We start from the raw sequence: 7552 nt of genomic DNA, 5'->3' as shown, positions 1-7552 counted from the left end.
AGGGCAAGGGTGGTGCCTCTCCCTCTACCAGTGCAGGACACTGCTGGCCCGGGCAGGGAGGGAGCGCAAGCACCGCCCGCACCGCCGCATCCACCCTCTCCAGCCTTTCCCCAGCTCAGCGACTGGGGTCCTCCCACGTGCTTATCTCACGCCTGCTTATCTCACGCCTGCAACGCGCCTCCATTGTCGTCACCCAAGCTCGTCACGTGTGACGCTCGGCTCCGCCTTTCGCCGCGAAGCCTGCGGCTTGGACCTTTCTCCAAAGCCTATCCATTTCCTCTTAACGGGAACGGAGGCTGCCGTTCCTGCAGCTGCGCCGTGAGGGGCCCCAACGACGGTGAGTCGCCTCTGAGACTCCCGGGGTGGCTTCCAGTGGGACCCCCTCCCGCACGCGGAGGCGGGGGCTGGGCTCCGAAACCCTCGGCCCGTGAGGCCCAGCCCTCCGCCGCGCGGGGGGTGCCGGGAGCCGCAGGCCCCCGCCTCAGGGAATGCTGCGGGTGCATAGAAGGACTACAAGTCCCAGGGTCCTCTAGGTGCGGGGGCAGTGTGCGCTCCGAGCCCGCTGTTAAAGGGGGCTCCTGGGAGCACCGGCCTGGACGCCCGCCGGCCTCTGTGTTCCTTCGGCCTCGGGTTTCTGGATTCCGAGGTAAACGGGGCTGGGGTAGTGTGGTGCAGTCCATTTCCCCAGAGACGCAGAATCAGGGCGATCAGTTGATTTCGGTGTGGCTGCCGCCGCTGGGCTGCGAAGGACCGCTTTTCAGGGCCGCGAGGGACTGGGCCTGCAGACACGGGATTATCGGCCGGAGGAGGGCCAGTCCACTGGGGTGTTCCCTTATCACGCCTTTCTGCATTTCTGTAAGGAAGGCTGTGTGTGCTGTTTCTCCTCTGGATATGAAGGGGAGTCCTTCGGGGAGGGTCCCCTCGCCAAGCCACCTCGGAGACCCGCGGGTGACCTTGGCGGTCCCTCAGGAGCCTGTCTGGCTCTCCCTTCCCTGCCGGTTTCCAGGTCTGGACGCGGCTCTCAGGCAGAACGTTAGGAAGGCGGTAGGCTGGAGAATCCAATACGTTGGAGGAGTGGGTCCCCTGGGGCCTCAACAGGTGTGAAAGAAGATGGCGTGAACAGCTTAGGATTCTCTGCATCAGAAAGACCTCTGAATGAGTAGCTAAGGGGGGAAGGCCCAGAAATCTGCATTTAGTCAGCTCTCCAGAAATTCTCGTGCACATATGGGACCGAGAACCTGCGTCTCGGGAGTGAGGACCAAGGGTTTTGGGGGGGGAGGTGTTGAGTAGCTCTTACGTCAGTTTTGTGGTGCACTCCAAACAGGGCATGTTTGAGCAGTAGGCTTGTTCTCTCCTTTTCTTCTAACGTTGGGGCTGACCTGAGGTGGGTGGGAAGAGGCGGCATGGCATGTCTGCTTTTCTTGCCCTCTGCTCATTAGAAAAAAAGATATTTTTAGTCATTCGCTGTCTCGAAGACCTCCTCTACCCCGACGTTTAGTTAGGAAAATTTCAAAGCATACAGAAAATGTTGATTTTTTACAGCGCATACCCGTGGACTACCACTTAGAACGTGCAGTTCATATTGTCCTTTATTGTGTATCCATCCAGCAGTTTCGTATTTTCATACTTGCCAAAGTACACTGCAGATAACAGTATGTTTCCATTCCTAGTAGTTAAGCTGGCACGTTATTAACTCGTTTTAGAAATCTTTTTCAACCTCGGCTATTTAGAAGTCAACCTGCCTCTCAGCCCTGAAGATCCAAAGAGTTTTGGAGGGTTTCTCACAGGATGTGGTTTTAGAATCAAGAAAGGCTTTTACATAAACTTTTAGAGGACGTAAACACATTTGGTCATGGTGCTAGAATCAGAAGAAACAGGGAGTGTGGACAGAATACTTGAGGGAACAAAGCTGTTTTTAGAGAAAATGGAATGTGTCCCAGAGGCCTGGTTGTCCCAGCAGATGATGCTGGCAATAACTAAAGTGAGCTGGCTGCTTGTTCAGCCCTTGGCCTTGTTCTCTTGGCTTGTTTTGTGTGTTACAAGCTTGCCCAGTTTGAACCTGCTGCTGTGGTGGGTGTTTTTGAAGCTCTAGAACAGATTCGAGGTACACAGCCATTATACTGATGGCTTACGGTCACAGCTTTGAGACCCACAGGTCTTTCCTCCACAGCTGTGAACACCAGACTGTTACACACCCTGTTCTTGTGTTCGGGAGAAGAAACAAGCTCTGTAAATTCTCTGCTTTCAGAAACACCACTCAAAAGGCAGAACTGTAAGGAGCACACAGTTTGGGAGATGTGGCAGTAAAAGTTTTGTCATTTATGTTAAAGTGTAAGAAGTCAGAATGAAGGAATTCTACAGAGGAGTTGGTCTTTACTGGGCTGAGGAAGAGAGTCTGGCTGGCAGTGTGGATAGGAGGTTTTTAGTCTTGTGAGAGAACTTAGAAGTAGATTGTACCAAACAGAAATGGACCCATTTTTTGGAGTCCACAGAAGGCTCCATCTCCATACAGGATTCCCCTAAACACCATGTCTTGTAGGGTAAGCTTTATGGTAGTGTCCCACTACTACCAGAGAGGAGAACAGGCCAGGCCTTATCCCTTTCTTGGAGTTTCCTGCCCTTCTAGAATCACCCACCCACACAGTTCTGAGCCTGCGACCCCCTGGACTACCTGGTGCCTCAAAACTCTGGTGATGATGATAGAGTCCTAGACTTGGAGATGGCAAACCACACTGAAGAGCCCTCTTGGTGACTGAAGTTTTGTGACAAGCCATTTCCCTCCCGAGAACATCATGTGTTACATTTAGGCAGAGAACAGCCAGGCGAGATGAAAACTGGTGTCTGATAAGTGCTGAAAAAGACTAGAATTCCTTCGTAAATAGACAAAAGAAAGACCACGGAGCTGCATAGTGTAAAGAAGCCCTAACATAGAGTCTGATGGTACCCCTGAATTCTCAACTACCGTGAAGGCTGAGGTGGAAGAATTGATCGCTTGATCCCAGGAGACGAACAGGGGGTGTTGGTTTACAAAACACGGTTATTCTCCCCTGGAAAGCAGCTGTTGTGCATTGTCTTTCTAGGAAATACTCCTCATCGCCACGCTTCTGAGTGAGGGCTGAAAATCCCCGATTGTGAGCCAGCTTGTCAGTTCTTAACTACAAGGTGTCAGAGGAGTTCAGCTAAAACTCTGAATGTGCCTTATAAGCCACACAGTCAGTAAATGTTAAATTAGTCTGAATTCAGATCCAGTTGCATGCTGTGTCTGGGATTTTCCTTCTAGAAGAAACCCAAGTGGAAATAGGTAATAAGGTGCAGGAGTTGTTTGAGTGGCGTTTGAGAAGAATTCTGACTTCTTACTCCTTGATGAGTAGTTATTATGCCTCAGTGACATTCAGTACAAGTATCACAATTGGGGAATTGAATGAGATTTTAGTACAGTGTCTTTTATTTATTTATTGTTGCTCCTTGACTCTTGGCTCTGTCTAGGATAACAGTACTCAACCTGTAGGTCAAGACCCTTTGTGGGGTCGAACAACCCTTTCACAGGGGTCACCTAAGACCATCGGAAAACACATATTTACATTATGATTTATAACAGTAGCAAATTACAGTTATGAAGTAGCAACAAAAATAATTTTATGTTTGGGGGTCACCATAATATGAGGAATTGTATTAAAGGGTCAAACCATTGGGAAAGTTAAGGACCACTGGTCTAGGAGGCAGCCTAGGCAGAGCTCTTGTAGCAGAGTTCCCACATAATGACAAAGCAGGCCCACAGAAGTACAAGCTGTGCTGGCTCCACTGTGATTACTCCTCGGAGTGGATTGTGATTCAAGAAGTGGCTTTTCCCCCCTGTTTTTATTGGGGGGGGGGAGGATTGTGTGTTTTCCTTTTTCGAAACTGGTTTCTCTTGTGTAGTCTTAGCTGTCCTGGAACTCGCTCTGTAGACCAGGCTGGCCTCAAACTCCACACCTGCCTCTGCCTCCTGAGTGCTGGAATTAAAGATGTGCACCACTATGCCCTGCCCTTTGCTGTTTTAACTCTGGCCATTAAATAAAGGTCCTTTCAGGAAGCAGACTGTGACGTCCACCTCCACTGTGGCTGTGTTGTAGCTGGAGTGGAGGGCAGTGGGCATTTGGGTTAGGAGGAGCGTAGGATGGCCACTGCGGTGGATCCCAAATCTCATGGACTCGTTCAGCAGGTGTATATAGTGGGTGGGGCTGGAGTAGGTTTGGGACATAGGGCTGAACCTAGACCTTTTCTTTCTCTTTCTTTCTTTTCTTGGTCATCAGATGAGATAGAGCGTTTTAGTTTTATGTTTGTTTTACCACAGAGTTAGAAGCACTGGTCAAGGTTAGAAAAAAATGTTTTAAATTGTCAGGGCTGGAGAAATGGCTTTGCAATTAAGAGCACTCGGGTTCAGTTCCCAGCACCTATAGTAATTCCAGTTCCATGGGATCCTATACTCTTTTTTTGGTTTTATGTTTGTTTTACCACCTTGTTTTTTCAATACAAGGTTTCTCTGTAGCTTTGGAGCCTGTCTTGGAACTAGCTCTGTAGGCCAGGTTGGCCTCGAACTCACAGAGATCCTCCTGCCTCTGCCTCCCAAGTGCTGGGATTAAAGGTGTGCACCACCACCACCTGTTTCCTACATTCTCTTCTTGCCTCTTCAGGCACTCCTTGAATGCAGTGCACAGACATCTATGCAGGCAAAATCCCATACACATAAAAATTTTAAAAAGTTGGTATCTGACAAGATGCTCATCAGGTAAAGGCATTTGACTTTAGAGTTTAATCCCCAGGACACATAACAGGAAGAAAACCAACTCTCTTAGGTTGGCCTCTGACTTCCACAGGCATACTGTGGCACATGAGCCCACATATAAGTAAATTGTAATTTTGAAAAAAAAAATGTTTGGAGCCACTTTCAGCCATCTAGTTTGGTGACTGGGTGTGGCGTACAGAAATAGGGCATTCTGGATGGGGAGCTCCTGCCTAGGAACGCGAGCCAAGCTCTAACACTCCTGTTGTATGAGCTGTGGGAGTGACTAGTGCGCTGGGCCTGGAGCTCCCTATGTGCCATCCTTCAGGGTACCAAACCGTAGCCTTTCCAGGTGGGTACCTGAGGACTGGGACAAGGGTACAGTGAATTGTCTGCATTGAGGAATCAGAAGTCACTTAGAAAAGGAAACTAGAGCCAGGCGATGGTGGCGCACGCCTTTAATCCCAGCAGGCGGATCTCTGTGAGTTCGAGACCAGCCTGGTCTACAGAGCTAGTTCCAGGACAGGCTCCAAAGCCACAGAGAAACCCTGTCTCGAAAAAACCAAAAAAAAAAAAAAAAAAGAAAAAAGAAAAGGAAACTAGACCAATGTAGATTCACTGACTAAAACTGGCCTGTATTAGACCTGAAGAAGACGACCTCGCATGATCACTTCACAGCTCAGATGTCCCAGGCGTTCTGTATCTGTAAGGCTTGGGCCTTAGTCTTTGACCCCTGGTTGTGGTCAAGCTAGGCTTTCACATATGCATGGCTTACCGGTTTGGCCTAGAGATGAGCCACACTGTGACCTGTTTCTCTGTGACTTCAAACTGGCCAAAAAGGAACTGTACCTGGAACAGCCAGAGGTACCTCTAGCAGCCACCTGTTTGGTAATGGTGCACCACACAGTGCAGAGGGAGGCTGGGACAACCAAAGGATGCCCTACCCTATTTCCCAGATTATCCAGTGTAAAAAAGATCTTAGCCCAGCTGCTCTCCTGACTGCTTCTCTGCTCTCATTGCGGGAGCTCCCTAGGATCTCCTCTCTCCAGTCTGCTCAGGGGGTCCTTGCCTCTCACCTTTGGCCTGGGTCTCCTTCCCACACTGCATGTAGTTGGCATTGCCTGTGCTGAAATGTGACGTAAATTAGGCTCTGTAGCTCTTCTTCTCTAACTGTTCCTCCGTTACTGTACCGCTGTGTTTATATGTCTGTTGGTAGCTCCCTTTCCCAGTCTGTTAAAATAAATGTTTCCCACCTTGATTGCTAGGAAATTGTCTCACACATAGCAGACACTCAGTATTTATTGGTTGAATAAAATCAAATACTACCTGAATTTCAGTTGTGTTGTCTTCCTATGAGCTCTGAAGACTCAGGGCGGTGTTCACTCTTCCCTTCCCTCAAATAGCAGATGGAGAATTGAATTCTCAGGTGCCAATCATTGATTAGTTCTAAAGTCAGCTGGTAAAGCAAAGACCTCATGCGGTCAAACTGCCCTTTAAAGTTCAGCCCAAGGAGACACTGCGTTTTGTTTCCCATTTTCTCTCCAGCTTTGCTTTTGTAGGAAGAGCAGGGACTAGGCAGTGAGACTTGAGACTTCACCTTTTTGTTCTAGGTGCCAAGAACCATGTAAACGTTAGTGCGGAGGATGGAGGCATAAGGCACCACCCACTTAAATGTTTGGTGTTGTGTTGTTATTTTTTATTTTTATTTTATGTGCATTGGTGTTTTGCCTGCATGTGTATCTTTGTGAGGGTGTTGGATCTTGGAGTTACAGACAGTTGTGAGTTGCCATGTGGGTGCTGGGAATTGAACCCGGGTCCTCTAGAAGAGCAGACACTGCTGCTCTTAACCATCTCTTCAATCCTGTTTGTTTTTGAGGCAGGGTCTTATACAGTTCAGGCTGTCCTCAAACATTCTCCGTAGCTGAGACTGGCCTTGAACTGCTACCTGCCTACACCTTCCAGATACTTAGATTATACACTTCTACCACCATTCTGGGCAGCCAGTGTTCTTGGAACGTTTTCGAGAATATGACAAGGGGGCTGAGAATGCTGTAGCAGCTGTGTTGGCTCGGGGCAGCCGAGTCCTGTCTCTGCTCTAGCATATTTGTGCAGCCAGAATCATCCGTCACTCCTCAGCCCACTTCCAATATATTGGCCTTTTCTTTTCTACTGTAGTCTCCAGTAGTTCTCCTGCCTTTGGGTGCCTATTAAGTGCTTGACACCCAAATGAATGTTAGCTGGAACTTCAGATTTAGTTATCTCTGATGCTTTTCTAGCCAGAAAGGTGAGATACCTGAGTCAGAAGGAAATCTGACAATGACAGCTCCAAACATGATACATGTTCTCATTTTCCCAAAGGGAGAATCTGGAGTTTTCCCAAGCCACCTGACGTGAAGTATCCCAGGGCCTCATGTCAACTTCCAGTAATAGACATTTATTTCAACCTCTATGTACTGTGTCATATGATGAATGTAAAGTACTAGTTGCTTTCCACTCCTATAGCACTTGATTCCCGTTCTTCCTAGTTGTCTTTGCTGAGATCTGTGTATGGATCCAAAGGGCAGGCTGTTGCTATTGCTATTTTGTGACCCTGGATTAGGCATATTAATTCCTTCCAGCTTCACAGTGTAGCCCTGGCTGACCTGGAATAATGGCCTGAAACTCACAGAGTTTAATCCCTAGTGATGCTTTTTTTTTGTTTTGTTTTGTTTTTGAGACAGGATTTCTCTGTAGCTCTGCCTCCCAAGTGCTGTGATTAAAGGTGTGTGCCACTGCCTCCTGGCTCAAAAA

At 48.4% G+C, this 7552-nt stretch overlaps 1 protein-coding gene across 2 annotated transcripts in view; it reads left to right on the top strand.

Moving 5' to 3' along the window:
* The first annotated feature begins 227 nt into the window (after positions 1-227).
* Cdip1 (cell death inducing p53 target 1) overlaps positions 228-7552 on the top strand; it is a 22111-nt gene continuing 14786 nt past the window's right edge. The window contains exon 1 of one of the 2 annotated variants that reach the window (XM_005349254.3): positions 228-337. The gene's annotated coding sequence lies outside the window, so the exon portion shown is untranslated. Of the gene's footprint in view, positions 338-547; positions 647-7552 lie in introns of those variants that run through there. The other variant, XM_005349253.3, reaches the window with a different exon arrangement.

This window comes from Microtus ochrogaster, chromosome 7 (genome assembly GCF_000317375.1).
Source record: "Microtus ochrogaster isolate Prairie Vole_2 chromosome 7, MicOch1.0, whole genome shotgun sequence".
NCBI lineage: Eukaryota > Metazoa > Chordata > Mammalia > Rodentia > Cricetidae > Microtus > Microtus ochrogaster.
Note: the sequence above shows the minus strand (reverse complement) of the source record. Positions and strands in the feature narration are given on the sequence as shown.